Source organism: Gorilla gorilla, chromosome 5, assembly GCF_029281585.2.
Source record: "Gorilla gorilla gorilla isolate KB3781 chromosome 5, NHGRI_mGorGor1-v2.1_pri, whole genome shotgun sequence".
Lineage (NCBI taxonomy): Eukaryota > Metazoa > Chordata > Mammalia > Primates > Hominidae > Gorilla > Gorilla gorilla.
Genome location: NC_073229.2, coordinates 141257034 through 141265402, shown reverse-complemented (window position 1 = coordinate 141265402; position 8369 = coordinate 141257034). Strand labels below are relative to the sequence as shown.

The 8369-nt window shown below is 37.5% G+C and overlaps 1 pseudogene; it reads right to left on the bottom strand.

Moving 5' to 3' along the window:
- Positions 1-4816: 4816 nt before the first annotated feature.
- Positions 4817-4935, bottom strand: LOC115935210 (uncharacterized; annotated as a pseudogene).
- Positions 4936-8369: the final 3434 nt, after the last annotated feature.

Here is an 8369-nt window from a genome sequence, read left to right as displayed (position 1 = left end):
TGTTCACAAAGCAATAACTGGTTAAATTGGGATTTAAACTAGGTCATATGATCTCAGTTTCTGAGTTGTTAAATAAGAGATTTTATTGGTGAATCAGGAAGATTATTTGGCTCATTAATTTTCTTTTTAGGAATCTTTTCTTCAAATAAAAGCTTGGGCAAAACCCCAATATGTAAATTGAATAAAAATAGAGTGCTTTATTTTGAAATGTGTGTGTGGCGGGGAGAGGGTGGCGGGGATGGAAGTTACAGTTTACAGTCAGATCTAATTAAATCTTCTTTACCAATTCCCTCTTGTTATAGGTTGAATTATGTACCTTTCCCCTGAAAAGATATCTTGAAGTCCTGACTCCCAGTACCTCAGAATGTGACCGTATTTGAAAGGAGGTTCACTATGGATGTAATTGAAGTGGGGTCCTACTGAAGCAGGGTGAGCCTCTGACCCAATTTGACTAGTGTCCTTATAAAGAAGTTGATGGAAAGAGAGAAAGACACATAGGGAAAACACCGTATGATGATGAAAGCAGAGACTGGAGTAGGCAGCTGCAAGCCAAGGAATGCCAAAGATTGATAGCAAATCACTGTCAATAGAAGGAGGCAAGGAAGGATTTCCCTACAGGTTTCAACAGGAGCATGGTCTTGCCAATACCTTGATTTGGGACTTTTAGCCTTCTGAACTGTGAAGAAAACAATGACAGTTGTTTTAAGCCACCCAGTTTGTGGTAGTTTGATAAGGCAGTCCTAAGTAACTAATACATCCTCTCATGGGGCCTCTGAGGGTTAACACGCAACTCAATAAGTATGAATAGCTACCGTGAGGACAGGATGTATGAGAAAGTTCTACATAAAAGTTTGATTTTAAAGGAAGGCAAGTCATAAGGAGGAAGTGTTGAAATGTCTGTTCAACAATAGTAAACTACATAGGACTCTAACACGGATGAGTTAGATGACAGTAGGAATCAAGTAAATTTATATGGCTAACTTATATACCACAGTTACCATGGCAGATGATGGAAAAGGGATAAAAGGTTCAGAGAAGTGGACAGGTAAGGTGGACACACCATGTAAGTTCAGGGGAAAAAAGAGTGATCACATTCTGTGGGAAAGCACAGAGAACATGGTTTATCAAAGCAGGAGGGCTGCACAGGTGAAAAAGGAACAGGCATCACTCAGAGCTTGATGGTGCTCTACTTGGAGGACAGGGCTGATGGCAGGAGACACTGGGCTCACTAATAATAATGGAGAGATGGGATCCCAAAATAGTAGTGACAGGGAGGCAGGACTTAACTTTCAAGAGCAAGGCAGGCATAATGAGCAGCAGTCAGAATAGTAGTGGATTTGTCTGCTCAAGCTGCTGTCACAAAATATCACAGACTGTGGGGCTTAAACAACAGAAATGTATTTCCTCACAGTTCTGGAGGCTAGAAGTCCATGATCAAGGAACCAACAAATTCAGTGTCTGGTGAGGGCTTTCTTCCTGCTTGCAGATAGCCACCTTCTCACTGTGTCTTCACATGGCCTTTCCTCTATGTGCACATGGGGTAGGGGGTGGAGAGATCTCTGGTATCTCTTCCTTTTTAAGAGGACACTAACTATTAGGTTAGAGCCCCCACCTTTATGAAATAATTCAACTTTAATTACTACCCAAAAGTCCTATCTTCAAATACAGTCACATTGTGGATTAAGCCTTCTACCTATGAATATGGGGGGCACAAGTCATGTCATTTAGTATATACAATAGAGCACAGCCAGGTAGCTTACAGGATATAACACATAGCTAGAGGGACCTAAATTGAAAAGAGCTACAGAGATAGTTGATAGAACACAGTGTCACTGAAGATAGATGGGTAGCTAAACACTGATATTGTTCAATCTACACAACCAAAAGAAAACAAGGATCAGTTCCTGGGAACATGGTACTGCATATCCAGTTGATTTTTCAACCATCCTTCAGAGGACGGAGGGGAAGTTTTCCTTTGGCCGTCACAGTTTTGGCACAGTAAGCAGGATACCAACACTCTGCTTTTCTGGAAATTATAGTTGATAGAACCCTAGGACCTGACAAGGCAGCACAAAGGGCCACTATCACACTGATACCAACACAAGACAAAAGAGTACAAATGCTCAGTCCATCACAGCCATTGCCAACACCACCATGGACCACATGGGAACCAGAGGGTTGTCCTGCCATTGTCCATGCCACACCTACTTCCCAGAGACCTGAAGACGTGCCCATCCACCTGGCCCACCACTGCCACAGTTAGTACCCAAGCAAGCCACCTGGAGGTTCAAGAATTGGCCTATCTGGATGTGCTAACAATGGTGTTGGTGCATACCACCCTGGGGTCAAAGGATAAGCATGCTTGGCCTATTGCTGTCACCACTGGGGCCTGAGGACTGGTTCATCTGACATCCCTCTCCCCAGAAAAACTTTACCACAGCCTGCACTCACAACTGCACCCTAACCTACTGAGGCAATCACAGACAACACTGACACTGTTAACAGCCAAAGAAATTATCCAAGAACTATACTACTACTACACACACTCAGAATCAAAGCCAAAGTGCCCTACCTAACCAACATTATAAATATATCTCCAGAAGAAAGTCCTCCCCTGTGGAAGCAAATCCAAAAATCTACAAAAAGCAACTACTACACCCAATGCACATATATCAATATAAGGGCACAGAAACATGAAAAAAACAAGGAAACATGACACCTCCAAAGAAACACAATAATTCTCTAGCAAAAGATTCCAATGGAAAAAATTTTTGAAATGCCAGAAAAATAATTCAAAAGGATGGTATTAAAGAAGCCCAATGAGATAAAAGAGAACACAGATAAGTAATATAAAGAATCAGAAAAACATATCAGGGTATAAATGAGAAATTTACCAAAGAGATGGATATAAAAAAAGAATCAAATGGAAATTCTGAAACTGAATAATTCATTGAATGAAATAAAAAATACATAAAAGAGCTTCAACAGTAGACTAGGTCAAGTAGAAGAAAGACTCTCAGAACTTGAAGATGGCCTTTTGAAATAACCCAGTTAGACAAAAATAAAGAAAAAAGAACAACAAAAAAATTAACAAAGCTTACATGACATATGGAATACCACAATATGGTGAAATGTTTAACTATTTGGTGTTCCAGAAGGCAAAGAGAAAATCAACGAGATAGAAAACCTATATAATAAAATAATAGCCAAAAACTTCCCAGGTCTGGCAAGAGAGTTAGACATATAGCATACCGATACGGGGAACTCAGAGATCCCCAAATACATACAACCCAAAAATGTCTTCTCCATGGCACGTTATGGTTAAAATATCAAAAGTCAAAACAAAGAGATGTTTTTTAAAAACAGCAAGAGAAAACATCTAGTCAATTATAAGGGAACCTCCATCTGACTAATAGCAGATCTCTTAGCAGAAACCTTATGGGCCAGAAGAGAATAGAACAATATATACAAAGTGCTGAAAGAAAAAAGCCCTGCTAATCTAGGATACTATAACTAAAATTATCCTTCATAAATGAAGGAGAAATAAAGTATTTCCAAGATGATCAAAAGCTGAGGGAATTTATCACTAGATGTGCCCTATAAGAAATGCAGAAGGAAGTCCTACACCTGGAAGCAAAAGGACAATATCATCATAAAAACATGAAAGAATAAGACCCACTGGTAGAACAAACACACAAATAAGTAAAAGTCCAAATGTTACCACTACAGAAAACCACCAAACCGCAATGATAAACAATAAGAGAGAAAGAAAGAAAGGGTATGTAAAACAATGATACCATCATAAAAACACATGAAAATATGAAACCTACTGGTAGAGTAAACAAGCAAATAAGAAAGAGAAAGAACTAAAATATTACCACTACAGAAAACCATCAAACTAAAATGAAAAAAATAAGAGAGAAAGAAAAATCAAAGGGAACACACACACACAGAAAACAAGTAACAAAAGAATAGGAATAAGTCCTTACATTTCAATAACCTTGAACGTAAATACATTGAACTTTCCACTCAAAAGGTATAGACTGGCTGAATGGATTTTAAAAGAAGCACAACCCAACTCTATGCTGCCTACAAGAAACTTTACCTCACCTGTAAAGACGCACATAGATGGCAAGGAAAGAGATGGAAAAAAAACTTCCATGTAAACAGAAACAAAAAGCAAACAGGAATAGCTGTACTTATGTAAGATAAAACATGAGAATATAATAATAATATCTACATATATAGAATAAAGAATTGGGTACACATATATACATATATATGTATGTAGGGTGAGATGATAAATAGATAGATGAAAGAAAGAAAGAGAAAAGAAAGAAAGAAAGAAAGAAAGAAAGAAAGAAAGAAAGAAAGAAAGAAAGAAAGAAAAAGAAAGAAAGAAAGATAGATTTGGGTGTCTTTGTGTGTTTATACACTGAACATCGGATCACCCAGATGTATAAAACAAATATTATCAGATTTAAAGGGAGAGATAACTCTAATACAACAGATGGACCTATAACGTATACAGGACATTTTATCTAACAACTGCAGAATACACATTCTTTTTACCAGCACATGGTACATTCTTCAGGGTAGACCACATGTTAGGCCACAAAACAAGTCTCAATCAGTTTTTAAAAATCCAAATTATATCAAGTATCTTCTCAAACCACAGTGGAATGAAACTAGAAATCAATATTAAAAGGAACTTTGGAAACTATACAAATACATGAAAATTATACAATATGTTCCGGAATGACCATTAGGTAAATTAAATAATTAGGAAGCAAGTAAAACAATTCTTAAAACAAATGAAATACAGCACCCGGTATTCCCAGGTGGTCTTTCAGCCAAGTTCTAACCAGGCCCAACCCTGCTTAGCTTCTGAGATCAGAAGAAATCAGGTGCATTTAGGGTGGTATGGTTGATAAGAGCTATTTATGACAAACCCGTAGCCAATATCATACTGAATGGGCAAAAGCTGGAAGCATTCCTTTGAAAACTGGCACAAGACAAGGATGCCCTCTCTTACCACTTCTATTCAACATAGTATTGGAAGTTCTGGCCAGGGCAATCAGGCAAAAGAAAGAAATAAACGGTATTCAAATAGGAAAAGAGAAGTTCAATTGTCTCTGTTTGCAGATGACATGATTGTATATTTAGAAAACCCCATCATCTCAGCCCAAAATCTCCTTAAGCTGATAAGAAACCTCAGCAAAGTCTCAGGATACCCAATCAATGTGCAAAAATCACAAGCATTCCTATACACCAATCACAGACAAACAGAGAGCCTAATCATGAGTGAACTCCCATTCACAATTGCTACTAAGAGAATAAAATAACTAGAAATACAACTTACAAGGGATGTGAAGAACCTCTTTGAGGTGAACTACAAACCACTGCTCAAGAAAATAAGAGAGAACACAAACAAATGGAAAAACATTCCATGCTCATGGATAGGAAGAATCAATATCATGAAAATGGCCATACTGCCCAAAGTAATTTATAGATTCAATGCAATCCCCATCAAGCTACCATTGACTTTCTTCACTGAATTGGAAAAAACTACTTTAATCTTCATATGGAACCAGAAAAGAGCCCCCATAGCGATAACAATTCTAAGCAAAAAGAACAAAGCTGGAGGCATCACGCCACCTGACTTCAAACTAGACTACAAGGCTACAGCAACTAAAACAGCATGGTAGTGGTACCAAAACAGATATATAGACCAATGGAACAGAACAGAGGCCTCAGAGATAACACCACACATCTACAACCATCTGATCTTTGACAAACCTGACACAAAGAAGCAATGGGGAAAGGATTCCCTATTGAATAAATGGTGTTGGGAAAACTGGCTAGCCATATGCAGAAAACTGAAACTGGACCCCTTCCTTACACCTTATACAAAAATTAACTCAAGAAGGATTAAAGACTTAAATGTAAGACCTAAAACCATAAAAACCCTAGAAGAAAACCTAGGCAATACCATTCAGGACATAGGCATGGGCAAAGACTTCATGACTAAAGCACTAAAAGCAATTGCAACAAAAGCCAAAATTGACAAATGGGATGCAATTAAACTAAAGAGCTTCTGCACAGCAAAAGAAACTCTCATTAGAGTGAACAGGAAACCTGCAGAATGGGAGAAAGTTTTTGCAATCTATCCATCTGACAAAAGGCTAATATCCAGAATCTACAAGAAACATAAACAAATTTACAAGAAAAAAACAAACAACACCATCAAAAAGTGGGGAAAGGATATGAACAGACATTTCTCAAAAGAAGACATTTATGCAGGCAACAAACATATGAAAAATGCTCATTGTCACTGTCATTAGAGAAATATAAATCAAAACCACAATGAGATACCATCTCATGCCAGTTAGAATGGCCATCATTAAAATGTCAGGAAACAACAGATGCTGGAGAGGATGTGGAGAAATAGGAATGCTTTTACACTGTTGGAGGGAGTCTAAATTAGTTCGACCATTGTGAAAGACAATGTGGTGATTCCTCAAGGATCTACAGCTAGAAATACCATTTGACCCAGCAATCCCATTACTGGGTATATACCTAAAGGATTATAAATCATTCTACTATAAAGACACATGCACACGTATGTTTTTTGCAGCACTATTCACAATAGCAAAGACTTGGAACCAACCCAAATGCCCACCAATGATAGATTGGATAAAGAAAATGTGGCATGTATGCACCATGGAATACTATGCAGCCATAAAAAAGGATGAGTTCATGTCCTTTGCAGGGACATGGATGAAGCTGGAAACCATTATTCTCAGCAAACTACCACAAGAACAGAAAACCAAACTCCACAACCAAACACTGCATGATCTCACTCATAAGTGGGACTTGAACGGTGAGAACACATGGACACAGGGAGGGGAACATCACACACTGGGGCCTGTTGTGGGGTGGGGGGTTAGGGGAAGGATAGCATTAAGGGAAATACCTAATGTAGGTGACAGATTGATGGGTGCAGCAAACCACTGTGGTATGTGTATACCTATGTAACAAACCTGCAGGTTCTGCACATGTACCCCAGACCTTAAGGCATAATAATAATTAAAAAAAAGAAAATGAAAACACTACATACCAAAAACTATAAGATTCAGCAAAAGCTGTGATAAGAGGAAAGTTTATAGCAATGAAACCCACATCAAAAAGTAGAAAGGTTTCAAATAAATAATCTAACATTGCATTTAAAAGAAACTAGAAAAGCAAAAAGAAACCAAGTTGAAATTAGTAAAGAAAAAAAATGCAGGTCCGAGTAGAACTAAACAGAATGGAAACTAAGAGAAAAATACAATGGATAAGTGAAATGAAAATTTGGTGTTTTGAAAAGTTGAAGAAAATCAATAAATCACTTGCTAGACTAACCAAGAAAAAGGAGAGAAGATTCAAGTAAACAAAATTAGAAATGAACAAGGAGACATTACAACTGACATCACGGAAATACAAAAGATCATCAGAGAACACTATAAACGATTATAGGATAACAAGCTGGAAAATCTAGAGGAAATAAATAAATTCCTTGGCACATAAGATATACCAAGATTGAATTAGGAAGAAATAGGAAGCCTGAACAGATCAACAATGAGTAAAGAGGTTGAGTCAGCAGCAAAAATCTTCCAACAAGGAAAAGTCCAGGACCAGATGGCTTCACTGCCAAATTCGACTAAACTTTCAAAAAAGAATAAACACCAATTCTCCTTAAACTATCCCAAATAATCACAGAGGAGCAGAGGAGGAAGTTCTCCCTAACTCATTCTACCAGGCCAGCATTACCCTGATACCAAAACCAGATAAGGACACAATAAAAAAAAAAAGAAAACTACAGGCCAATATCTCTAATTAACATAGATGCAAAAATCCTCAACAGAATGCTAACAAACAAAATCCAATGGCACATCAAAAAGATAATATGCCACGATTATGCAGGATTTATCCCAGACATGCAAGGAGATTCAACATACACAAATCAATAAATGTAACATATCATATCAATAGAATAAAAGAAAAACCCATTTGATCATCCGATAGACACAGAAAAAGTATTTGATAAAAAATGACATTATGATAAAAGCTCTCATCAAACTAGGCATAGAAGCAATATACCTCAACATAAGAAAAATCATAGATGAAAAACCAACAGCCAACATCCTACTCAATGGGGAAAAACTGAAAGCCTTTTCTCTAAGAACTGGAACAAGACAAGGATGCCCATTTTCATCACTCCTACTCAACAAAGAACTAGAACTTCTAGCCGGAGCAATTGAGCAAAAGAAAAAAATAAAATGTACCCTAACTGGAAAAGAGAAAGTCAAATTGTCCATCTTTGCTGA